Here is a 26,846-nt window from a genome sequence, read left to right as displayed (position 1 = left end):
TGCTGGAAGATGCAAACTGAGCAGCTGCCTCTGGGTGAAGATGAAAAGTAGCCCCAGCCTCTTCCTATCACCATCCACATTTTTTTTTCCTGTGCATGGAAACCCATCCATCAGCTCATGATAGTATGGTTTTACTTCTGGTAGAGTGCAGTTGCTTTAGGATTTGAGGTACAATCCCTCAGGGGAGTTTCTACAGCAATATTTTACACAAGCCTTGTTACCATTCTTTTTTTCATTATTCTTTTTCCTTTCATAAGCTTTCTTACCTTTTGCTGTGTAAGTAAATGAATAAACACAACAAAGATAAACAGACACTGCAGATACAAGAGTAGTTATGCAGGAGAATATTACCCTTAGATGATTACTTTGATAAAACTGAATTGGACCGCCCATTACAAGAATACATGTTTTGAATTACAAATTAAAAGACACAGTAAATGATCGATTTCTTGATGTATGGAGAAGATATAAACAAGGTGGTCTGCAGCTCTATAAAGAATTGATTTTCATGTAATTCTATACATCCTCCCTTGCTCTCACTTTCTATATCCAAGTGAACAAAACAGCAAGGACAGCTGAACAGAATTAGTGAGCATCCAAAAATATCCAGCCCATCTTTCTTAAAAACACAGAGAGATGTTTCTAGTTTGCCAGAAAAGAAGCAGTATTTTTAATATTGTGGTCCTCAAATAAACTGCCTCTTGACTGTCTGAATTACAAACTACTGCCTTTAGGAGATAAAACAAAGAATGTGTGAAAATACAACTGTGTATAGAATGAGCAGCATGGGAATCAGTTGGCAACCATAGCTATACTGTCCCACATCATATTTTTACTAATTTTTATTCAAACCAGTGGCCTGTAAAGTCAAGAGGATTTTGACAGAGTAAAATCTCAGTGCCTAGCATAAGGGTTTGTTAGGCTTCTTTGTCTTGTTTTGTTTTGTTTTACATAAAACTTTTCCTCTTAATTGCCAGTTTGGAGTCATCTGCAAGGTATTTTTATCTTCCAAGACCAAGCCGAAATTTTTCCATGGGATTAGGGGCAGAGGAGACAGCAATGGTAAACCTCATGTTGAGGAATGCAAGAGAAACAAAAAATTTGGAAGCACTAGTCATGCTGGAATCCAGATATTAACATCAGAAGGAATGCTCTCGTGTGGTGTCAGGGTCCAGTGAAGACATATTTGAAATACTGAGCCTAGTCATTTATTTACAATAAAAACATAGCCAAAGCCAAGTATCAAAAACCTGTAGGAATCCTAACTGTTGCAAACTATTCTGTGATCCAGCACAGTGCATGTTTAGGCCATATAATGAGTATTTACAAGAGCAAAAATCTTTTCCATCATCTTCAAAGGGAGTTAGACGTCACATATGAGTGGTTTAAACTGGAAGAAATCCATGCATAAAGAAGGCAGAACTTTATGGCTGGCCATGATCATGGGACTTCCTTCTTGCAGGAGAGGATTAAAATAGAACCACCTAGACAAGCAACTACAACGTGTTGCATTTGGAGATATCTTATGGATAATACACACACATGTAAATGAATTAAGCAAGAGACTTTGTTGTTTCTATGCTGTGATCATTTCTGGTTTTAAATGCCTGGGTGGTGTTTGGAAACTATGGGCTAAAGGTAACTTGATACAATGACAAACAGGTTTGGATTTTGAGGTAGGGCAGGGCAGGGCATTAAAATAAAGTGGTATCTTCCTACCATATAAATGTAGGTATGTTTTGAGAGAGAAAAAACAATTATATTGCTGTGAGCTGAACTAAAGAAGCATTTGTCTCTTTCTCTTTTTTTTTTTTAACAAACAAAAACCCTCCAACCATTGCATCTTCTGTTTTGTTTTGTTGCCTGCCCAAACCCACACTTAAAAAAGACAAGCCATAGAAAGGCCATACAAGGCTCACTGGGTAGCAAGGCAGGAAAGGTGAAACAATGGCCAGTGCTCAGAAGCCTCCCTTCCAACAAATTAGCCGGGTTTATAGCTTTGAAGGACACCTCACACCGATCCTGAAGGCAGGGCTGTTTGCCAGGCCTGGGGAAAGAAGTTCAAAGGACAGCAGCATTTCAAGAGAAGGTAGCACGGAGCAAGTTCAGAATCACTGCCCTGTGCCTCGAGGGAAACAAGGCGGCTGGCTTGGAGCACCAGCATAGGAAAAGCTGCACCATCTGATAACAAAGCATGAACAAGTCATATTGGTCTGAAATACAGGCATATACATTCCTTTTTGCTCTGCTGAAGTGAAAAATATAATTTTTCAAGTGAATCAGTGACAGTTTTTGGAAGGACTTTTCCACTCGCTCCAGCCAGCTGCAAAATGAGACTCTCAAAGGAGAAAGCTGTACAGGTACCCACCCATCAGACCTGTCAGGTCCCTGTGGGGCAGAGCCTGGGGGCTGCCACCTCACAAGCTGCTGCACTAGAGGATGCATTTAGGCAGAGATGACAAAACACCTCACTCTATCCAGCATCCAGCAAGAGCCTGGGAGAAGGAAGGTATGCAAATGGTCCAGGAAACTGTTTCCTTTCAGAAGTGAAAAGCCCCAGATCAAAGTTTACTTCTGCTATTACCCTGTATCAAAAATTACGCCTGCAATCATGAGTCAGAAACCTTTAAATAATGTATTATAGGCCCATCGCTTTGGAAAAGTGCATTTCAGTACTAAACAAACAAAGATATTAGCTAGACATGTATTTTTATATATATAAATCACTAGTTGATGTATAATGAATTAAAATAAAACACATGCAATGCATCCTTGCAAAGCTTCCATATGAAACACAACTGGAAAGGATAAGACTATTTAGTTAAGAAAGAAAAGGAATAAAATGAAATTATAAACAATATGGACCCAAGCACATCAGTTCACCTTGTGAAAATTCATAAGCTAATAAAAGAAAATACATTTTGAAAAGAAAATACAGTTCACGAGTGACTGGCTGTCACCAAGACCAGTAAATCAACACAACAGAGATGAACACCAGACAATAATGGCAGGAATTAAACCAAAAGCAGCAACCTGGTTAGAGGGTTGAAATTCAGATATAACTGGGACTTTGGACAAGTTCTTTCTTCAGGGGGTAGCTGGAGTGGTACAGTATTACCACTGCCCCCCAACACTTGCCACCCTGGCCCAGCACAGTCCACAGGGGAAGCCCACTAAAGTCCTGCGCCTTTTATCACAAGATGATTTTTTTGCTCTATCAAGCGAAGTATCTCCTGTTACCATAAATCTCCTTGGGCACTGGTGTTGGTTAGAGTTATCCAGTGGAGCTCACATCATCCTGGATGGGAGCAGCCCTATCACAGAAGGGACAATTATGGCTCAGCCGTTCTGCCTGGCCAGCTCTGCCTGCCCACACTGAAGTCCTCCAGCAGCTCAGCTGTTCATGGAGTGGACATAGAGCTTTACCCTAACGCACACACTTTTCCCTGCTGCCTGCTGCAGGTTATCATGTATTTTCATATAAAAAAAAATATGCAGTGCTGTATGAGACTAAATATAGGTGGAAAACTGCACTGATATCGGAGGGAAAAGCCCTTTGTAAAATATTACAAATGAAGAAATTGTAATTGTCCTAAACATTTTCCATCCTTGCCTTTTGTGCAAAGCTTGAGACCATCTTGAGGATAAACAGCTTTTCAGAAGGCCACCAAGAGCACTAAATACAATTTGTGGAAGGCAGAAGTCAAAATTATTTTGACCTTAAATAGTGCATCCCATTTTCTGCTTAATTGTGACTATAAAAAATATGTGAAATATAAGATAGTCTCAAAACATCAATTTGGACTGAGTTCACCAGGCATAGCAGGGAAAAGGCTAATGTTAGAGAAGAATATTCTGTTTACTACATGTATTGGTAAAGCTTTCCTGGCAATTCTGTGCAAGAATTCTAAGGAAAGGGACATGAACAGCTTATTTTTGCAGTACTTCATTAGATTCAGCTTCAGTTTGAATATTCAAACTTTAAAGCAATCTTTTTGCAGCCAAGCTTGTTTCCAAGAACAAGAAGCCAAACTGGGTAGGGGGAGGAGAAAGGACGTCACAGATGAACTTTAACATGTGAACTGGAGGCACAAGCTAAATAGGTTTTGGTACCCATTTGTTTATTTGTAAACAGAAACATGGTAGAAGAGACACAGGTCCTTGCTTAGCTGTTTCATTGCTGAAACCAAAATGCTAGAGCATATCTTTCCTAATACTGCACAGCAACAGCATGCAAACAGCTCTCACAGGGAGCCAACGAACCTCTCTTTATCAGCTGAGAAAACCAGGCACTTGGAGAATGCTGCTACTCTTCTCCAAGGTGGAGAGCTCAAGGGCTGCAGTCGATAACACTCCAGAGTGCTCATTTTTTCTCTGCTGATTATGAAGAAAGCCTGGATTCTTCAGTTTCTACTGTACTTGTATTTTCACCCGAGAAGCATTTCATTCCATTCATGAAGAAAAACAAGCAAAGCTCTTAGTGCTCCCAAACTGGAACATTCTTGTCAAAGAATTTAACACATTAGACTGGCAAGATGCAGAAGACTTGATGTGAAAGAACACAACTAGGCGGTGATGACAAAAGGGTAGCTTGACAGCTTATTGACTGAGAATGGCTTTCACACCAGGAGGAAAAGAATAAACATATTTTTTTGCGTGCCAGATATGAAACACGCAGTAATATAAGTAACCGTACAGATGGCTGACTCTTCAGCAGACCTGACGGATAACTGCAGGGTAAAAAATAAGTTTTAAGCCACAAAACACTTTTTAAGCATTAGGCCATCATGCAAAGATCATGAGGCAGATGGGTAAGTTGGAGACCAAGGGTAAGATTGTGAGTGCAGAGTCCAGAAAGCCAAGTCCCTCTGAAAAGGCTTGGAGCCCTACTGCTTCTTACTTCCCTAATGATGCAATTTTGCTTGACAAAACCAATTCTGTCTCCTCAGAAGCCCTGCTTCTGTTATGGCATGCTACATGCCATGACATAATCAATTCTCTGTTCTGCCCTAAATTCAAAAAATAGTTTTTGTGTTAGCCTATACAGTTTCCAGAAAGTTACGTTAGGTCAAGCTCTACACAGCAGAAATGTTCCTGTTCTGAAGTGCTCTGCTAAATTTTTATCCATCCTCTTCCTCCCTTCTTACTGTTCCTGCCTTTCTGTTAAGAATTTTTGTTTCTGATGTGTCAGACTAATTGAATATATGTCATGCAGAAAGGCAGATTGCTTTTATTTGCTCTCCTGTCTAGGTGTAACCAATTCCTCTGTCACTCTTCTAAATATTTCCCTTCCATTTTAAAGCTTGCTACAGCATTTGTGTTGCTCTTACCGATGTGTGAAATTCTCTCACTCCCTTCTCCTTACCAGCCTCTGACTACATGCATCCATGAGAAGTAGAAATATTGACATAAGGTACAGGATGGAGAGGACTGTGATCAGAGTCTGAGAGCACCACCGCAAGCCCGTTAGTCCATGAGGAACTTAAATTGCAAGATTTACAAGGGGCACATTGATCTGAGAAGCTGGATGCTGCTTCAAAAAAGCCCCAAAATGACTATTTTTTCAAGGTGTTATCAAGGGATGCACAGTCCATTTATAGAAGAGCATAACATACTGGTGGCCCATGACCAAGGCTAAAACTAAGCTAAACTAAATCTGGAAGTGAATGACTATAAACCATTTTGCATCAAGATTCAAGGGACTAGAACTACAAAGAAGAGATTTTTTCTCTATAGTTTGTTGCTACTTTTTGGCAGTTGAAAAAAGAGCCACCCTTAAACAGAGTGCTTGGAGAGCATTTTTAACCAGGCTTTTTCATTCCTTTTTGGGAACCTGAACAACGGCAACTGCAATAAAAGCAACTTCAAGTCACAATAAATACATTGTTCCCATTTAATTAACTTTTTCTCAATACAGTTGGTGTGTAAGAGGTCAGAGGAAAAGAAATTTGTATACTACAGATATCATGCTTGTCAGGTAGCACATTAAAGATATTTTCTATGACTATTCTACAACAATAAAAAAATGTTTCCATAAATATATGAGCAAGAAAAGAAGGGCTAAGGAGAATCTCCTTCCATAGGGACATGTCCATAGGGACAAAGGATGAGGAAAAGGCTGAGGTGCTTAATGCCTTCTTTGCCTCAGTATTTAATAGTAAGAGCAGCTGCTCTCTGGGTACCCAGTCCCCTGATCTCAGAGACAGGGATGAGGAGCAGAATGAAGCCTCCATAATCCAGAAGGAAAGGGGCAGTGATCTGCTACACACTTCCACACACAGGTCTATGCGGCTTGACGGTATCCACCCAAGGGATCCACTGAGGGAGCTGGCGGAACTACTCACTGAGCCACTTTCCATCATTTATCAGGTAACCAGGGAGGTCCTAGTTGGCTGGAAACTACAGATAGGCTGAGATGGGACTAGCAGAATGACACGTGCAACCAACCAATTAAAATGAATACCATTTTTTAGTTTTACCTAAGCTTAGCTGCAACATTTCAATTTGCAAACACCACCTTGAAAGTCTTACCAAAGACCCTTGTGTAGTACACTATTCTCCTCATAACCAAACCTCTCTTTCTCTCTCTCATTCCCTCACCTCTAAATACAGTATAAAACTCTTAGAGGTGGAAACAATAGAGGAAACTCACAGGTGAAAGAAATCTTCCCTATACATACTGTAATGCTACCATCCAGAGCGGAGCAACCAGAGCTTAACGTGTTTTTATTCAAGATTAGTGAAACCCCAAAGAATGTTTTTCTTTATCAGGACTAAAAATATTCCGACATCCTCATGTCAGCAGTTACATATTTTCAAAACAGAGATCTCCTACTAGGCTTGTTCATTATCAACAAAAAGTCATGTTGCAATATTTTGCTTTCCAGATCCCCTCCCCCAAAGAGCAACTACCAAGCACTGCTGATATCTTTAATTTTTTGAAATGTTTTACTTTGTCCAAACAAATATGGAAATCAGTTTTAATTCAAATGTTCAATGAACTCAAGAGTTGGAGTTACAAAGGTCTTTCTTCGCAAAGTGGTTTTCTCTTTTCAGGTTAAAGATATCTTTTTGTATTTAAATTGGATAGTAGTCATGCTTTGGTTTGGTTTTCAAAGCATGGTTCTAATCCAGCCACTAAATAAAAAAATAAATCAAGAGCTGAACTGTAGCTAAGTGTGAGCTTATGTAAAACTGAGCACACTGAGACCATCCAGGGCACTGTTGATCTTGGACACTCAAAGGAATTTTATGGAAAGTTCAATGATCTTCAGTGGTGACTCCCTCAACCTCTTAATTTTCTGTGTTATCTGAGGACATTTCATGTACAGCAAAACGAAAAAAAAAAGAAATAACTGAGTCTCAACTCAACTTCTTCAATAGCTCCCAGATAAGTGTTTCCATTTCTTCTCTTAAACTGACAAAATCTAGTGAATTGGGGAAAAGAGAGAGACTACAGGGAAGGAATAGCTTTCTCCAGGGAGTATTCCAAGCTCATCTGCACTTTACTGTAGTCCTTTCTTGGGACAGAAAATCCATTCAGAATGCAAATCTATTAAATATGGGAGTATAAAAAAGACAATGAGAGCACTGTGGGGTTAAAAAAAAAAAAAAAAAAAAGACAGTGAATGAGTGAATGTTGCCAGCAGTCCCTGTTTACACCAGTGTCCTCCCTAAGAGGCCACCACTGAAGAGGAAAGTTAGCCACCATGGACCGCCCATCACTAATATATATCAACATCTGTGTGGCATCTACTTGAGGCCAAATCCAAACCTAAGACTGGTGGAGGAAGGCTCTCCACTGCAGCACCATTCTCCACAACCCTTCCTCTTTCAAACCCAAATTTTAGCAGTGTAAACAGAGGTGCTGTCAGCCAGCTAGACACAGTGTTAACAAACGGTATGGTAATCACCTACATATTAAAGGGAGGAGTTGAAGCGAAGATTTTATAGTGTGATTAATGGTTTCTGGGTGTACAGTTCAAGGTACTGTGAAGAAATGCTGAGTTCAGCTTCTGGAGACAAAAAAAAAATCAGGCTCCTTCAACATTCCTTAAGCTAAACCAACTTTGGGTTCCCCAACCACTATTTTGGGATGCTTGCCATGAGGAGCTTGAGAGAACCTTCTACCTCAGGAAATTAATTAAGCTGCAATACATCACATTTAAAAGCTGGTGTCCTTGCTTCAGGTTGCATTTTGATCTTTGCTCAGCCAGCCTCTGTGGGCGGGGTGAATGTGCATTTAGAGATGTGAAAAATAAAAGGTGTTTCCTGAGGCCCTGGACACGTGAGTGAGTTTCCATGAGTTAAGCAAGGGTGTGAGCCCATGGGCATGCTGCAACAGCCCCAGTGCCTGCTCTTCCCCTACAGTGCACACACAGCATCCTGCTGCGAGCACGCACACAGTGGTACCGTCCCTGCTCACCCTGCAGCTCACAGTCTGTGCTGCCGCAGCAGCCACACGGCCACTGCCACATGCTCAGCAGGGACAGGAGGCTGGCTGCCCACCCCAGCCCTGGCAGGGCTGTGGGGAGTCACCTCACCCAAGAGGGGAGCTTGCACCTCTGGAGGAGAGCAGTGGGCTCATCTGGAGAAGGGTAGGCTTGGCTTGCCTGTGCTGTGTGACACCAGGCAGACACGGGCAGTGTAGGTCAGCTGATTTGCTGTTGGTGACTGTGAGGAATGGTCCAAAGCCACGTGAGAACCTTTGGCTTTTGGCTAGGTCACTGTATGCCTCTCACATACCAATGACCACTCAAATATCAATCAAATATTGTTCACTTTGTGACACAACAGCTACAGCTTGGTCTTCACACAGGTCTCTCCACCATCCATCTCTGCTTCCCAAACCTGAGACTATCCTTTGCTCACCTTCAGAGCAGCTGTACCTCTCCAAGCATCCAGTATGGATGGCCAACAGTACCTCCTGGCTGAACACCCAACACAGCAGCTGCCCTCCAGCAACAATCCAGGGGCACCAAGTGCCCACTTGGGCACTGCACTGACCTCTACTGCCTTTGCTTCCTTGATGGTCTGGGACTCTGAAAGAGCTGAGGAGCACCTTGGCTGTGCTTGTGGAAGGGGCAGAGATAAGACCAGGTCCATTTTCATATACAGCTAAAAGATAAATCAGCAGAAAGGATAAAGGGACAATCTGGACACCGTGATGAGTCTCTGCTCAAAGGCTGCTGAATCGCTGTTGAAAGGGGATTTAAGGGAGCATATAACAGCAAGGAACAGTTGTCTCAGTCCACTGAGCTTCAAGTCTCTCCCTCTCCTGACATTTAATATGTCTGCCAAATTGATCTCTGTGTGTCGGGGCCGTATGAGATAACTACACTGTTTAGCTGCTCCTGGGGATGGGGATACTCACGCACCAAAAGATGCTGACAGCAAGAAACTCAGATCACCTCTGTTCTGGCATTGCTGGAACACCAGGAGGCAGCCGGACAAGATGCTTCCTTTGTCTTAATATTTAACTGCTTGTAGATCTTGGATGTGTTTATGGCTCAGCCTGAAACACCTGAAAATGCCTGTGTACTAGACACACTGGACTCATTCAGCAGAGCCCAGTTTTACAAGTGAGATGAAGCTCAGCTTTCTTTCTACAGTCACAGAAGATACACATTCAGGCTTTAAAAAAAGAAGCAATCCTTCTTTTGTGAACCAAAGATGCAAATCAAATGGCACTGGCAGACCGTTCTCTTTTCTTGGTTCTACATAATTTTCCATGCAGAAAATATTTTATGTGCCTGCTGAATTCTTTCTTCCATGGTACTCCGTTAAACTTTTGATAAGAAATCAAAAAACAGAGTACTCTTGCACTAGCTGTTTCCATGTACAGGTGGGTCAAGAATCTTCTTCATAGCTACAATACCTATAGCGCAACTATCCACCAAAGAGAAATGTAAATTCCATGGAATTACTGCAGCAGCATTGAAGTGCATAAGCTGCCAAACCATACAGATAAGTAATAGATTTGTTTATGGACTAGACAAGGTTTAATTAAACCAGGGAGCTCTGAAGAACAGTAAATCCTCTCTCTTTTTGTCTTCTCTCCCCCTCCCCCCCCCCCCCCCCCCCGCCTTTTTTTGTCTAGAGTATCTTTCTCCTAGTGGCTTTTCTCTTCCTAATAATCCCATCACAAATGACAGATATGTTATCAGTCATCACTGGGATTTGACACATTCTTAATACCCGTCATGACAGCTCTGAAGTCTGCATGCTACTCCATTGTATTCCAAAGCATTTGCAGGAGGTAATGGACACATCAAATACGAGTCAATGGCTCTGCTTTATTGAACTGCTGAAGGCTTGCAACAGAGAAGTAGATGCTTAAAAAAGCCTAATTGTGATTATTTAAAATTACACACATAGTAATTAAATATAAAACAGTATATAATGTGGCAGTGTATTGCTGTGCCCAAAGAGAGTCTCTCCTGGTTCCTTGGGTCTCGGTTTTACTTTAATAGAGAACCTGATGCACAAGTGAGGTGCAAGCTGTGGCGAGAGCCAGAGTCAACATCAAAGGTGGACACCTGAATTGATATGAGGACAGTGGGATTGAGAAGTGTGTCACTCACAGCAGCTGTCAGTACTGCCAAAGAGTAAATGCGAGTGCAGTAGACTATGAGTTTGAAGAGTGTCTCCCTGATTTCCTGTGTTTTCTGACACAAGCAAAAGACAGCATCTTAGCACTGAGCAATAAGGACAAGGAACACTAACAGGTTTTGTAAGAGGCCATTGCTAATGCCTGTTGATTTCTGTGGACCTGTTAATACAGGTAGTTTTCTTTTGTTCTAGCCCTCAAAAGAGCTGTAACAGATACAGCACCACACAGAAAGAATTCAATACAGAGCTCTCCAAGCAGATAAATTTTCTTTTGGTCAAATTTTTGTATTACCTCAGATGACTCTGCTCATCTGTGTGTAATTCTTTTCAGGCACAAAAATAAAATAATTTTTTACTGTAACATTTCTTCCAAGCCTTAAACTTGCAAAAGGCTTTCTCTCAGTTGAGCCCAGCTGCTGCAAAGCATCATATAGCTCTGCCAACAGCATATGAGCTGCATGACAGTAGTGTGCTTTGCCATTAGTAAATGCAATGGCTTGTTGTTCTCAATGCATTTACAATTTTGCACAAAAGCAGAAAAAACCACCCCCAACAAAAACAAAAACCCCACACAGATTAGAGACAAAGCAGTCCTGTGTAACTCAAGGCCCTTTCAGCAAGGCAATAAAGCCAAGGCAGAATTGTGAGCTGGAGTCAAAAGGAAGTGTCCCATTGACATAATGAGCTTTGGAGCAGGTCTGGAGGGAAGAAGACAGGCAAAACACATTCAGCCACCTCAGTGATTTCATGTCCTCTGGATGAAATCAGTTAATGAGTATGTCGTGGTTTGAGTCTCAATGCATTGTTTGCATCTACAAGAAACGGATGAGCAAACTGGGTTTCCTTACAGTGCAATCTTATTTAGGAGAGATGCAAGAGTAAGTTTTGCACCTATCAAGAACTCAGGAACAAAGTGATGGCATTTAGGGGGGTGGGAATATTGTTCTCAGGATGCAGCAAATCCTATTCCAGGGATCTAAACCACTACAGTAACAGCACTGGTCAAGTGTAAACGCATCTTCCCAGCTGAAGCACTTTCAAAAAAGCTGAAAGGTGAAGTTTATGTTAGTAGGCTCCTCACCAGATCAGATACGGTCCATTCTTGAGCGGCCAGTGTAAAAACATACCACAAACAAACATGGTATTGTTATAAACATATATTATAATATTGGCTTCTCGCAAAGTATAAAGGTAGATATTATATAATGTTAGAAATGCTTTTTTGCTGTGTGGATGTAGTTTTCTCTCTTTTTAGCAAGAATGTTAGCAAGTGTGAGCAAGATAACCTCCAAGGGAACAGAGGATGAGGCCCGAGAAGCTGCTAATCAACACTTTGTCCAGAGAACAAAAGGGCCCAAAGGCTGCTCTGCCCGGCCAGGAGAGCCCAGAGCCGCTATGACCGCTCTGCCCGGGGGGCAAAGAGGCCCAAAGCTGCAATCAGCCCTGACTGCCTGGAGAATTAAGAGATCCACCCTACCATCGACTCTTACCTAGCGAGCCCAACCCCAAGAATCAAAAGAAACAGAACCACAAGGCAGAAGACTACGCATGCTCTAAAAAGGCGGAACCAAGGAGTGGCCATGCAGAACAGCTCCGGGAAAAGTTTTAATATTAATAGAAAACAGACAGTAAAAATGGTATAAAAAGGACTCGCCTCGAGCATCAGGTGTGCTCTTGGCAGAGGGCCAAGGCACCCGGCCGTTATCCCTTTGCTTTATTTTATGTGTCTCTTATTGTCTTTATATTAAACTCTTTAAATTCTCACAGGAGAGTGAACCTCGTTTTTCACAGTATCGTATTTTATGATCATGGTCTTATACCAGGGCCTATTCCAGATCAAATTTGTACTGTCAGCTGAGCTTGGGTTGCATGGAGGCAAGATCATGGCAGCACAGCCCCACCGAGAAGTCTTCCCAGCAAATATTCCCTTCTGGCTTCGGTCCAAGGAGCATTACTGCTTCTCCTGCTGCCTACACTCCCCAGTTATTCCTTTCCTATACCCTCTCAGCTGTAAGCAAATCAACATGCCAATCCCTTGGGACACATGGCTTAGCTTATACTTAAGACTTGCCATTCTGCTTTGTGCTTTGGACGTTGATTTCCATTGTCTCAGCTATCATGCAACAAAAGGGCATTTAATTGCTGTCTCATTTAGTCTGAGGGAGAAGAGGAGAACAACTTTTTCCAACCCTGATTGATGGCAGCCATTAGCACCTCCTAGCACAATAGTGACTTACTAGAAGCATGATTTACATGTGAAGTTCAGTGCCACACAAATGAATCAGATTTGCTGCTATGCTTAGTTGAACGACTTCAGAGACAAAATCTTCACATGAAATGAATTTGCAGAAATGCTTACACTGACCACCCATTTAAAGAGAAAACTTCAAAGATTAAGGAGGCATGTTGAAACCTCTTAGAAACAGAAGAAAGCTTAGCAGAGAGCTCACAGTTTTTGTTTCACTTGTCAAGTGCACTACCATGTAGGTGCTTTAACGGTTGTAAAAGGAAAAAAAAAAGAAAAAACACCCAACCATCATGATTTATACTTATTTACATACATTTAACATTAGGAAACATTTCATATCCACTGGGCATCAAAATTCCCAATTGCATACCATGAAAGGCAATGCTGAAGAATCCCTTAAACTGTTTCCCTCTTTTTCGTATGAGCATTCCTATTTTCTTTGTGATGGAAGAAAGAAGAAAATTAATATCCACATTTAATATCCTCCATGTTCTGGAGAGCAATAAGCCACATGCCTTGGTGTTCAAGCCAAACTGCTGATAGTAGATTTTGAGTACTTGTCTCGTTTTATTAAAAAGCAAAAGGATGCAAATCTCCCTTTCAAAAGAACAGAGCTCAAGAAACAACTAGATTAGTGAAGGCTTCTTGAAATAGCACCTTTAATCAGTCCTGTTATGTGAAACTTGCAGTAATTTCAGTAAAATTTGATGTAGTTTGATGCAGCTTATCAAAACATTTAATAATTGCAAAATATAAGATCAAGCACCTTTTGAACACCAGACTTTCCTGTCAGACGCAGAAACAAACTGAGGCACTAGGTATTATCAGACACACCTTTGTACATTTTTGGGAAGATTTACCATGGGAGAGCCAGATTGAGAAAGGCTGACTTTCAGCAAGGCAATGATGTACAGCCAAACACGCAACCCACTCACGTTGTCTCAGCTGTGGGCGCACTAACCCTGGTCAGGCAGAGGCTTTCTGAAACCATGTTAGCTATACGCACACAAACCCACTTCTGATTACTTTCGGAACATATGCTCTGTTATTCACATAATTGGTTTAAAATTCCACAGCAAAATTACTCTGCAATTACTTGCTTTCAGTGAGTACACTTCTTACATTCACATCCCCCACAGGACCCACCTTTGTTCCTCAGTGATACTCATCTTTCCTGGTGTGCATTTCTAAACAAGCTTAAATAGTGGCTATTTCTGTGTGATTTCCTGCTTTTTCCTACAGTTGAAAAAATCATGATTTTAAATACATAAATGAGTGTGTGAAGGCAGAGTGTACATTTTTGGTTTAGAACAGCTGTCTTCACTTTTATTCACTCTGCAGCACACGTGCATGGAACGCTGTATTTTGAATCTTCCTTTCCTCATTTGTTTTTAAGGGAAAATAAAACACAGAAGCATTCAAAACAAACAAACAACACCCCCTCCCCCCAGAAAAAACAAAACGAAAAACTTAAACAAAACCCTCCCAAACTGGCAGGTGGCCAGATACTAGTTAAACACTAGAATACACTTGTTTCCTTAACTTGGCTCTTCCTAAAATTTTATTTCCCCTCCCACTGTTTCCCTTTTCTTTGGTGCCAGGCAGGAGACACGTGTTTCTCTTGCTGGAAAGGGTAAGTGCTATCTTCCGAAAAGTTCAGTCTACAGACAATTATTCCTGGTAACTGTGAGGAAGGCGGCACACAGGATCCCAGCCTCTCTCCTTCCCCTCCAGGCTTGTGCCAGGCTGGAAACAGAAGTCTCGGCAGGAGCACCTTCAGGAAAGAGACCAGCACCAAGAAAGCTGCCAAAATGGATTTAAACCATTTTGCAGCTAAAGAACAGACCAAGAATCATGTTTGTGCAACTCCTTTATCGATCTCGCTTCACGTCTCTTTGGCCGCTTGAAAATAAAGTAGGTTTTACATGCTGGTTTCTGAGAAACCTGCCAAGCCAACACATGCTAATCAATGTGAACAGGTCCCGGAAAAGAAGGTGATCGAATCTCTCCGATCATCCTCAGAGTCACAGTCAAACCCACACACCTTCGAGATTCAGGTCAGCCACACAGCTGCTCAGCATCCCCTGGGAGACTCAGAATGTAAGTGCAAAATTAGGGCAAGCACTAGCACAGCAGTAGGCTGCAGCATGTTGCTGGCAGAGGCACAAACCTGCTCCTCTACCCAGCACACCATCTATAAATAGGTTTATGAATACAGAACCTCTGCCAAGCTATTCTTGCTAATTTTTAATGCGTCTTGCAATACTGACTCCTAGAAGTTTTATCTCCATTAGTAGTAATAAACACTTATTAAATGCTCCAGCAATATCTGAAAGTCTTGATAAATAGCAAAAAACCTGTCTAGAAAACCAGAATATAATTTTGCATTTAGAAAATTCTATTGTATTAAAAAAGAAGGAAAAGATCAGCTTACCTGAAAACAGAAAATTCACATGAAAAATCTGTGTGCACACCACAGCTTGGGAAACAAGAACCCACTTCTTCTGGGACTTCAGGAGGAGACAAGGCAGCGTCAGCACTTACTTTTGTTCAGCTGTGCTCCTGGGGGTACCTGCTGAGCCCCAGAACTGAGCCCTGGGCTGTCCCCCTCACTCTTCGCACCTGGAACAACAAGGCAGGCATTCAGCTCCCTCAGTGCAGGAGTGATGCAACATTCTGCACCCCGGACACAGCGAGGGGTGCTTACACTGCCTGCCTGCTGGAGACTCAACACAGCCCTATAGAAGGGGAAACCCACTGCAGCTGCCATTATTGATAAGCATGGGTCTCTGCTTCTTTCTGCTGCAGGTGCCCTCTCAAGATACCTTGGGGACATGCAAAGCACTAGAAAGCTGTCTACAGAGCATCCTAACTCCCCCTTGGAGGGACCACTTTTCTAGAAGATAACAGTAGCCCCATAACAAACCTGCTAAAGCCCAGTCTACGGCAAGAACACTTTATGGTAAGAATTTTGTTTTGAGCTGCCAGTTTTTGGGTGACCAAACCAACCAGGACTACTTTCAAACAGGGACATTAACCAAGGACTTAAATTACCTTGTACTTTCATCTGGTATCATTCTCTTGTATCTCTATTTTTCTCCTTTCCCTCTCAACACTTACATATTCCACCATCCATTTTCAAGGACTAAATGAAGCCCTTTATTAAGGCTCAATTTTCAAAAGCAATGTCACCTTCCAGTTTCCTTTTGCTTCAGAAATTAGCTTCTAGGGGCATATTCTTGAAAAGCCTACATCTATACTTATTTAAGCTTTCTGGGGAATAATTGAGTATGGAAAGTAAGGTTTAGCCTGATTAAATTTTTATTTCCATCTAAAAATAAAAGGAAATGCATAGTAAAGAACTACGAAAGCTTGAGCCTCTCTCTTTTTTTTTAGCTTCTGAAAGATGAAGACAATGGAGACGTATTACAATAATTTTTTTTCCCCTTTCAGAAATCCCAAGAAACTTACCACCATATTCTTAAGCTTTGAGCTATGTAGAGCTGACTGCTAAATACCTCATATATTCTGAGCTAGCTGATCTCACTGGCCCGAATTTGAGCCATAGGACTACATGACCTCAGGTGGTCCCTTCCAAACCAAGTTATCCTATGATTTTTTCCAAAGGGAACAAGACTAGTTTGTGCTTTTCAGTAACATAAGCCAACTTCTTTCATGTTTGCCAACACTTTCACTACATGCATCTTCTCCAACAAGGAATCTTTCAGCAGTCCAAATCTATACGCATTTTATATATGAAAAATCTTTAAAAGTTATTTCAATCTCAAACTATCAGAAGTATCTTTTCACATGTCACAAACTGAAAGGATTTAAACTAGCCTGGTAAGAAAACTAAGAGAATGTACCCTAAGTCCTCCACTAGGTAACTAACACTAAAGAAGGAACTGGGGGTAAAAGACAGTGGCTGTATTTCCTGTGGAAGAAACTCCAACTTTACAGTAATACATTTTCTACCTGTGATTCTGAAGGCAGGACACTACTTTTAAATCAGCTCTCATGTCACATGGCTGTCAGACCTGTCTGCAGCAAAAGCAGTGGAATCCCTTGCACACTCCACACCTCTCCCTGCCAGCACCATCCTTCAGTAACACCTCCCTGTGCCAAGGCACCAGGTCACGCACAAGTCCACATCTCCTGTGGATCATCACACAGCCACTTTCCAGCCCTGAGCTCCAGCTGCCTCCATCATGTCCATGTGTCAAACCTTTTAGTTGGCCAACTGGTTCACTCTACAGTAAAAAGATGATTTTTAAAGAGTCTCTTGGAAGATAAACATTCTGAGGCTCCCCTCCCGCCCCAAATTCTTTAGCATGTGTGTTTCTTGATAAATACTAAACACAAAAAATCCATGTGCAATGCAGCAAGATCTTTTTCTGTTTCTCTGTGTACCTGCTCTCAGCAGAGAGGAATACAGATATTATTTAATAGATAAGATATCCAGGGAATGAAGTACAGGATTCCAGTCGTAAAATACCGTAAAGACAAGATATTAAAATAAAAAAATAAACAGACTTTTTCCATCATTAAGGTGAAGGAATGCCATACAGGATTGGAAATTTCTCCTCAAATCCAACCAAACCTTATTCCTGTTGCTCTGACACTTCTGTCATTGCTGTCTTCTTCCTTCCCCCTTCCTCAAGAACTGCAGATGCCTTCTCTCTTAACCCCAGCAACACATTGGCCATCAGACTCTATCACTGCTTCTGCTGCAAGGGAACACTGAGACAAGAAAAGGGTAATCCCCTCAGAAAACCACTCACATGGGTCTACCCATGTAGATAGACACCGTATATCAATACATATTCTTTCTTCTCTCATTTTTCAAGAATCACAGGTACTTCTCTTCTCTAATAAAATTATTTCAAGTAAATTAACACCATGACCACTTTTAAAGTTGAGCCCTATCCTCAAACAGAGTCTAAAAGAGACTGTTGTTAGACATGAAGAGCTTTTTCTTCAGCATGCCCATAGTTTGCTTCAAAGCTCATTGTTTAAATAGGAACAGTTGAGATGCAAAGTTAAATTTAAGGATCCTGGGAACAGCTGTGCATGACGGGCAGCTGAAAGGATGCAGTTCTGCACATGAAGTCACAGGAGTGAGATTCCTAATTATATGCAGTAACCAAGGCATGGAAGAAAAACCAGTTCATCAGTTAGCATCCAGCAGCACAGTAAGGAAGCTTTGTTCTCTTCTCTGGAAAGAGGACAGTCGATACTGCTCATATCAAAGCCTGGATCCACAGCCCTCCAGACTTAATTAGAAAATCATGAAGAACAAAATGGCATTGGACACAAAAAATGATCATTTTTCAAGTAAATTTAGTGAAGTGAGCACTCTTACATCTACAATCCATGCTCCCTCACCCACCCTTTTTTCCTTGTTAATGATACAGAGTTGGCTGCAGATGCAACAAAACCTGTCAGCAACTGCAGGGTGTCCTAAAGCAAGTCTTGCCTATTATTCCAGCTGTATAGATGAAGGTCACTGACACTGCTAACACCTCTGACATTTTATAATCAATTGCCAACATTTACAGAGGAGAAAATACTGCTAGCTTTGAACACACTCAGAAAGAAATTCTTCTCAATTAATTTTAAGCTTGCTCTCTCTGAGCCAAAACGTGAAACATGAGGCAACCTAGCAAGTCAAATATTAGTGAGATTGTTTTCTGGCAGCCAATGGCATATTCTGTTTGTATATAAACAACTGTAGTTTATCCATCTCTCCAAAATAACTGCAGTATGAATCATCATAAGGACAGTGTCAGAGAAAACTGCCAAATACTTGTAGCCGAAGAAAAATAATAATTTAACTTGAAAAGCAACTATGAATATTAGTCTATCAGCATGTTGCTAACACCAAATACCTATTGGAAAAATCTAGTATTTTGTGGATTAGACTCTTGGAAGATGAAAGGGGCTGACCTTTACCTACAACTTCGCTGCTGGTAAAGAATGATGAAGCTCTTGCCATACACTGCACATTCACCTCATGCCTGCTTTTCAGAACAGGAACAGAGATTGCTGCCTTTTAAGCTAGTCCTACGTTGATTTTTAGCCAACTGCGATATTCCACTGCTATAGCTGAGGATGGAGGGCTAAGGAAGAGATTTTCAAATAATACTTGTAAAGGGTCCACAAGTGCTGTCTGATTCATAAACTGTCAATGTGCTTGATGAGTTCAGCAGCTGGGAAGCCCTGGATTTGACATTACTGCCCTTACCTGATAGTTCAAAGCAATTGTTTTGAGTTAATACAAGGCTCCAGAGAACACAAGGATCTCTAACTTAAGACCTCTTAAAGACCTATGGTCAAAATTCTTGCTCCTGATAGTCCTTCTCACCCTCCAGCTCCTAATTCAAACAATCAGTCCACCCTTGCTTTTCACAGGAGCTCGTTGCTGTACATTGTAATGTTTGCATCAAATACAATTGCCAAAGGCACTCCAATTTTCACTAATAGTTATCATTAGGAGACAAAAAAAAAGGTTGTATTTTTGTCCAAAAAGAACCATTTCCTGATGTTTAGCATAGTCAGGATAACGGTCACAGGCAGCATCTTGGCTCAGCAGGCAAAAGTAGTAGGTGGTAAATGAGAGTGCTGGGGAGGGGACAGATCTTCTTCCAGGGGGGAGAGGAGGCAGTGTCTGCTAAAGGAGGCACCCTGATGGCAGTAGATTTATGCATCCACTCTTGTCAGTCTAGGAGGAGGGAATCATTATGCAGGGCCAGCTGCAGGGGTGTGCACTGCTGTCGGGAAAAATTAGAAGTCTAGCAATGAACTATAAAGAAGGGAGAAATGACAGAGTGAATGAAAACTCCATGATAAACCCATTTAGGCTCTATTCTCCCTGGGATGAAAGATGAAGCATAATCTCTTTGGCATATATGCTGGCAGAGACTCAAACAAATATGCCTAGGTACACTCAGGCACATGGCCCAGAATGTGCAGTGACAGCGTCCACCCAAAGGACTGTAACTGCACAGGGTATGGAGAAAGAGTCCTTCTCAGCACGTTTAGCCAAGTTCTGGGGAAGGATCATAGTGCACTAAGATGCTCTGGATCAGAAGAAATCTCATCTGCTGCCCAATGCCTTCTTTGTGTAAATACCTTGGAAAGAAAGCTTTTCCATTTGAATACCTTGGGGGAGTGTGGGGGGTAGGGGTGGGCAGAGAGAAGAGACAACCAGACTATAAAACAGTGAAAAGCACCCAAACTAAGGCTCTGGTATTTCACTCTTACTTGAGAAAATGATAACTTTCCAATTTCATGTGGCATTCCTTTCCCTACGAGAATTTCTGTCTGAGTTGGGCAGGTCTGCATAACTTCTTATCTTGTTTAAGGCAGAGGTAGGTTTTTTCTCCTTTGTTAATACATTCAGAAATATGAAATATTCCAAATATTTATTCATTGTGCTTGGTTATAATAAAAAAAAAGGATTTGTCGTCATACTGGTATTGGAAAACAAGGGAATAGGGAAAGAGTAGGCAAGGAAAACAGTGCTCTCAAATACACTCCCAAAAGCCCCTGGTTACAGTCGAGCCCGAAGCCCAAGTGGGGAAGTGTTTGGTAGCTTTTTCTTCTTCCTGTCCTGACCACTGCTAAAGCCTAGGTGCAGGTGAAAGTCTTTCTGGAATGCTAATGCCTTGCTGAAAGCCAGAAGGTACAAAATGGGAGCTGTTTGGAGAACACTTTCCTGGGGGAAAAAGGGAGGGAGGGATGTACTTCAATGCCTTAAGTTACACTTAGGCACCCATAGTGTTAGGCATATTTTTACCAGGAACAGAAGAAATACATTTTGCTCAGCATGCTAACATTGTAAATTCTGCCACTGTATGTCCTTCAGTGGAAACTCTTCGAGATACAGTTTGATGAGAAAAGTTTTTTCAATTAAATGTGTGAGAATCAGGGAAAACAAAAACAAACCACAAGCAGTCCTACTGTAAAAGTCCTTTCTACTACACATGCACATCAGAAACATGGGAATTTATTTAATTCTCTGTAAAATACTTTGAATCCATCTGCCTTTTTTTAAGGCAGCTCTTCTATAATATTCTTTCTGGTTACATCATCTATCAAGTGTAAAAAAGATTTCTGCTATCAGGTGTTGGATTAAGACACCACTGACCACATTGTAACCACCTAGTGTGTTTTACAAGCATTTATACCTGCACTGTGTATGTCTAACAGCTTAACAAATTGCAAACACTCAAAAATATATTAAAAAAAAGCACTCCAAAACAATGTTGAGACGCTGTTACATTAACACTGTGAAGGTGTAAATGGGGTACTGAAGTGAAGAATGGAGTCTTCTGATGAATTAAAGTAAATGGAAGATATCTACATGCATGAAGGCTCAAAGAACATAATCCTGAAGGCCACTGTTTGATCAAAGCTTTGTGAGGAAACACAGAAATAAACCACAAGCTGTTACAGCGAGCAACAGAAATAAAACTGGCAAATTCCTAAACTACAAAACTATATAATTGTCAAAGTGCAAACAGTGCTTCTTACAGCTACATGGTTATGTTTCACTTTTTTCCTAAGGAAAGTAAGGACAAGCAAATGTATAATTTTAATATCAGTTCAGGAAAAGCTTTCATAGTGAGATATCAAATATATTATGGGAAAGGGAAAAGGAACGCAGTTATTTATCTGACTTGAAAACAGCACAGCGTCAAGTTAATTTAAAATTCAATTTCAGTTTAAAGCATTACAAGGAAGAAAGAATCCTACATCTCATAGGTTATAAATTGAAATCCTAGTAAGATTTTTGTCTGCCAACTAGCTGTGTATCAGCTATAAAGTCATATTGCAGGTGCCTCTTTTAGGAGATTGGGCTGCAAGGCTCACATTCAGAGAAGTTTGTCATTTACTATTCCCAAAGGCATTTTATGAAAATTTTTTTTTCACAGTCTGTTAATTAATGGAAAACTGGCATTAGGACAACCCAGAGGTAATTTATGCAAGGTACAGTGTATGGTGCAAAAACACAGAGGGTCCTACCCCATGGAAGTCACCAAGAACGTGTACATTCATATAAACATATCTTTTACAAAAGCAAACATGCAAAAGCAGTTTGTCGGCAAAAACAGCTTTTAGGGTGACATGAATTTAATAAATAAATAAAGAATCTTAGAGTTTTTTTCCTTTTCTAGAAAATATGCCTGCACAAAAATGTTTCATTTAAACTCCACACAAAACCTTGAACACGATGGTTTGAGGGAAGAGGGGAGATATTCCTCCCAGTTTTCTGAGCTGAGGGACAAATAAATCTGATAGAAAGGACATTTAATTCACCCCTAGACACCAAACTGAATGAAAGTCCACTCGGATTTGGTACATATTATAAAAGAAGTGACCCAAGGAAAACAGCTAGACTTCCAGTTTTGGGAGGTTTCTGCAGAGTGCACCGGCCAGTCTGAGCAGAAAGGCAAATTCTGCTCAGAAAGGCAGATTCTGCTCCTCAGCCATCAGCCACTAACAACCCAGCTGGCCAGCAGACAGGAACAGGGCTGGAAGGGCACGGAAAACCTGCACAAACAAAGAAAATGAATGTCTATCCCTGACCTCCACTCCTCCAAAAGGAAGGCAAAGAAAAGCTGCCATTTACAGCAGCTGGGCTACTTTTATTTAGTCACATAGGCCTTGAACCTCCTTGTACAAACACTGTGAAACCTCAAAACCTTGCTGAGGGAGCAGATGAACACCTTGGAAAGCTTTGGTTTTGTCAAAGTGAAATTTAAGGTGTGTGCAAATTGGTACTCAGGAAAGGGTAATATTTGAGGACATGAATTTATCTCCACTGACATATCCACAGCTGGGAACCAGTATGAACAGCTTCCTCATGCTGATACATTTCACTTCTTTTTGAAATGGAAAGATGTGGGAAACATTATTAGAGGTGATAGAAAAGTGTTTTCGTATTGCAGTAATGGCTTTTATCCTGTCTTTGAAAATGACATAATTTTGGGTAAATTTATAATATATACCCATTATATATAGTTACATTTTCCATTAAAAAAAAAATTTCTAAAAATGATGGAAGATTAACAAAAGGTAAGGAGGGAGGAATTTAATACAGCTTGAGATGGCAAAAAGCCTTTTGCCCCTCATATTATTTTTTTTAAATACATCTGAGCCCCTTTCTGCTCCCATAGCAATACATGAGTCTGTGGTTCTGCCCCCCTCCCTGCTCCCCTTCAACTCCCTACTTAAACCCTCACCATTTAAATGGCTTATTCAGCCTTTTGCCTTATCATGCATTTTTGGACCTACAGCTCTGAGGTAGATTTCGAAAAACTTTTGCTGGCACTTAATGTGGAAACTACCACCACTGCGCCAATATTTATACACATGGTATTACAAAAATATACCATTTGCTTTAATCTACTGCTCTTTTCCTGCTTCCTATGCTGGCAGAAAACACAAAGAGGTTTAGCAGTGATAAGGAATTGATGGATATCTTCACTATGCCATGCCATAGTGAAAAGGTTTACGTCTGAATTATGCAGCGTCTCTTGCAGAGTGGCCAATACAAGCCTCAGTTTGCTTAAATTTCTGTGGAAACTAACAATCACTGTTAAAAAAACAACAACACCAAAATAATCCAAATTTAAAACCAGGCTGCATCTCTTACTAGGAAAACCAGGCCACAGCACAGGGATGTTGCACTCAAGAGGATACAATACTTGCTTTCTTTCCAAGCTGTCCCTGACACAAGATGTGACTCTATTCTAATGCTACTTTTTGATAAAACTTTTTTGGTTGCCAGATGTTGCAAAACACAAAGAAGGAGGATGGGAAGCTGGAAAGGCCAGCTGCTCCAAGGTATAACCTGCCTTGGACTAAAGCAGCCTGAGACTGGAATGTTCCTCACATGATGGAGGAAGCCTTCTGTGCAGGACTTGAGGCTTCAGATTTTTGCCAGTTTGATGGAGTTTGGGAATTCAAGTTTTACTGGACTGATACTGTAGCACTGTCTGATACCATTTGATTGCAATGGGGGCAAAAATGTCTTGCAAAGGTGATCAGAGATGATCGGACACAGACACAACCACAATGTTTTCACAGGAAGGCTTGCAATACACCAATGAATGGGTAACAGGATTAAATGCTGCATCAAACTCCACCCCACTACACATGTAAGAACAAACAGTGGTGCAGCAGAAGAGCAAAAGCAGCCTAAGACTTTACCTTTAATTCTCATTCATTTCATCTCTAAAAACTAAAAAGAGATTGTTTTATATTATTTTTAAATGTTTCAATTCTTCTCTTTACATTTGGTTTGCACACCAAAGTGACAAAAAAAGCTTCAAATATTCCAGTATTATGCAAAAAAAGTTTAAAAGTTGTCTTCAAATTGGTAGTACTTCAGCAAAAGAAAAAGAAAAAAAATCAGAAAACCCAAATATGTAATCAAGTTCTTTGAAGTCACTTTCTGTTCCACTAAGACATTTATACTAATTGGTGAGCCCCTCATTTAATCTTTTCATGTACAGATCATTTCTAAATGACTGAGATTTAGGATACACTATTTTAATACTGATGGTGTACCTAATGGTGTACCTAATGAGATCAGATTTTTAATAAGATTCTAGGCATTTATATTAGAGAAAGGCTTTGAAAAAAAATAGGAAGGTAGCTGTGTATCATTAAGAGTGAGCCTGTTCAGATCATTATAATCATATTTGCTATTCTTTTTTATATACCATTACGTGGTATAGGTGAATATCAGAAAAATGTAATAATCCTTGATACTAACACAAAACGCCTGCAGGTCCATTTATTTCTCATTCTCAGTATATACACAAAACTTTCAGTAAAGAGATGCTATGGAAAATTAACACATGTCACTTGTGATTAACTTAATCAGATCTAATTTGGCCAGCAAAAACCTTAGCTACTTCCTAACTTGTTTATTGACCACTATCAGAAAAACAATTCAACATCCATGTCAGGACTGATATTCTAATTTTAGTATTATCTCTTTTTATTCTGTGTGTTGCCTGTGAAATATATAATTATGAAAAAGAATTATGATCATATATATAGGTGTCAATAGCTACTACTAGAATTCTGCTGCTTCAGTTTTGTACAGAAGTATATCTAGACCTACTGCAGGTTGCCAGTAAGACTGCAGTGTGTCCATATGTTAGACTATACACAGCCTAAGCAAATGTTGAGGCACATCACCTTTTACTATTATAGCAATTTCAGGTGTGGGCTGATTTTCCCATAGAAATACAACCAATTAGCATTGAATTTTGATTGAATACTCCCTCAATAGATGAAAGTACCTTGATCATTTGCAGCAGCTCTTTTAAAGTGGGTAGCCTGAAAAAATTAGACAGATGAGCATGCTTTATTTCTGTACATTCCTGAGTTTATTGCAGCTCCCGTTTCTTTCCACTTCCATCCTTCACTTGAGTCCAGTTCAAGCCATCCAGACCTCCCAGGACAGGGAGGAATCCTTGACCCACATTTGGAGGATAAACTCGTGGTGGGCTTTGGGGTTTAGTGCAGGCAGCACAAGATCACCTGCACGGCTGCACTCTCCAGGCTGACGACACCAATGTCTCTGTATAAAGTACTGTTTGTTCAGAAAGACAACAATGTGAAGAGAAGCCTGGCCATAACAGGGAGTTAACAGATCTGCATGGCTCACAAGGAGTCATGTGCCTTCTGCATGAAAGCCCTGGAAGGGTTTCTGTGTCTGTTCAGCCAAATACTGAGACTGTGTCTGGGAGCTGTCATTTGCTGCAGTTTGAAGTCCTTTTACCACAGTTTACATAAAGGTATGAAATATCTGTGATTCCTCTCTAGGAAAAACTGTCTTCAGAACCTGCAGAGGTATTTTATCACTTCACCTATCCAGCCTGGAGCACAAAGCCCAAGAGAGTTCAGAGAAAGAGATGCACACGCAGTCAGTCAACACTACAATCCCTGATGATGCTATGCATCTCCAAATTACCTGCTGTTGTCCACATTGATTTGCCTGCTGAGGGAACCCCTATTCTACATCTGTAATGCAACTCTTCCTGCAGAGACAATTGAAAAGCAAATGTAGAACAGAGTTCTATATCTTCCCAGCAGAGTCTTCCAAGTATTTTCCATAGATTTAGTCAATTGAGTACTTATTCAACTTGCTATCTCCATCTCAAACTTCTTATAAATCAGACACAAAGCATAAGAACTTTTGATTCCACCAGAAAACATAATATGTGCCCAGAGCTTGTGTTGGTGCTAGTTATCATTAAATCTCACAACTACACTGCAAGTCAGTCTGAAGAGAAAGTGTCCTTCTATGGCCTGGTATTAGACAGTTCACAAATATTGTGTCCTTAGGAGTAAGAAAACTAAGGTACAGGATCAGTGCCAGGATACAAACATATTATGCCTACACATTGTTATTCCAGTTCAAACAGTCTCACCTAATCTAGTTCTGAAATGTATTAGCTTCAGTTACAAGTAAATACAGCTGTAATAAATACTAATAAATAGATTCCCAATAAATAAAAATGAGGTTTTTTTTTCTTTGATGGGGAACTATTAGAGGAGACTTCCATGCAGACAGAATGGCCATTTCCTGATACAGAATCCATCACTGTCACTTAACATATGACTCTCTTTTAATGCTGTGTTATGAGACTGTTGGGGTTTTAGTTTAGTCTGTTTTTTTCTCTGTTAAAGGAATTTTCTCCCATATGCATGTTGCTAGGGGACAAATAGCTGTACTTAAGAAAGACAAAAGGGGAGTGGGGCGGACCTGGCTACTCCTTTGTCTACACCTGGGTGTGAGTTCAGTTCGCTCTGAACGTCCGGAGAGAGAAGCTGCAGAGAAAGGAGCTGCTGCTTCTTTCTTTTTGGCCGTTCTTTCTTCCTGCTGGAAACAACGCCGGGACCCCAAAAGCCGCTTTCCCTGCCCTGCTGGAGACCGAGCTGTGGCTGCCCTGCTCCGCTGCTG

The 26,846-nt window shown here is 40.8% G+C and overlaps 1 protein-coding gene across 5 annotated transcripts in view; it reads right to left on the bottom strand.

Annotated features, from left to right (window-relative positions):
• The window catches only part of PLXNB2 (plexin B2), a 263,743-nt gene that overhangs the window by 157,635 nt on the left and 79,262 nt on the right, over positions 1–26,846 (bottom strand). For 4 of the 5 annotated variants that reach the window (XM_032105466.1, XM_032105464.1, XM_032105467.1 and 1 more), the window contains one exon: positions 15,294–15,481. The exons of the other annotated variant lie outside the window; for it this stretch is intronic. The gene's annotated coding sequence lies outside the window, so the exon portion shown is untranslated. The remainder of the gene's footprint in view (positions 1–15,293; positions 15,482–26,846) is intronic. 5 annotated transcript variants of the gene reach the window in all.

This window comes from Corvus moneduloides, chromosome 4, assembly GCF_009650955.1.
Source record: "Corvus moneduloides isolate bCorMon1 chromosome 4, bCorMon1.pri, whole genome shotgun sequence".
NCBI classification, from domain to species: Eukaryota; Metazoa; Chordata; class Aves; order Passeriformes; family Corvidae; genus Corvus; species Corvus moneduloides.
This window is presented reverse-complemented; position numbering and strand designations above follow the sequence as displayed.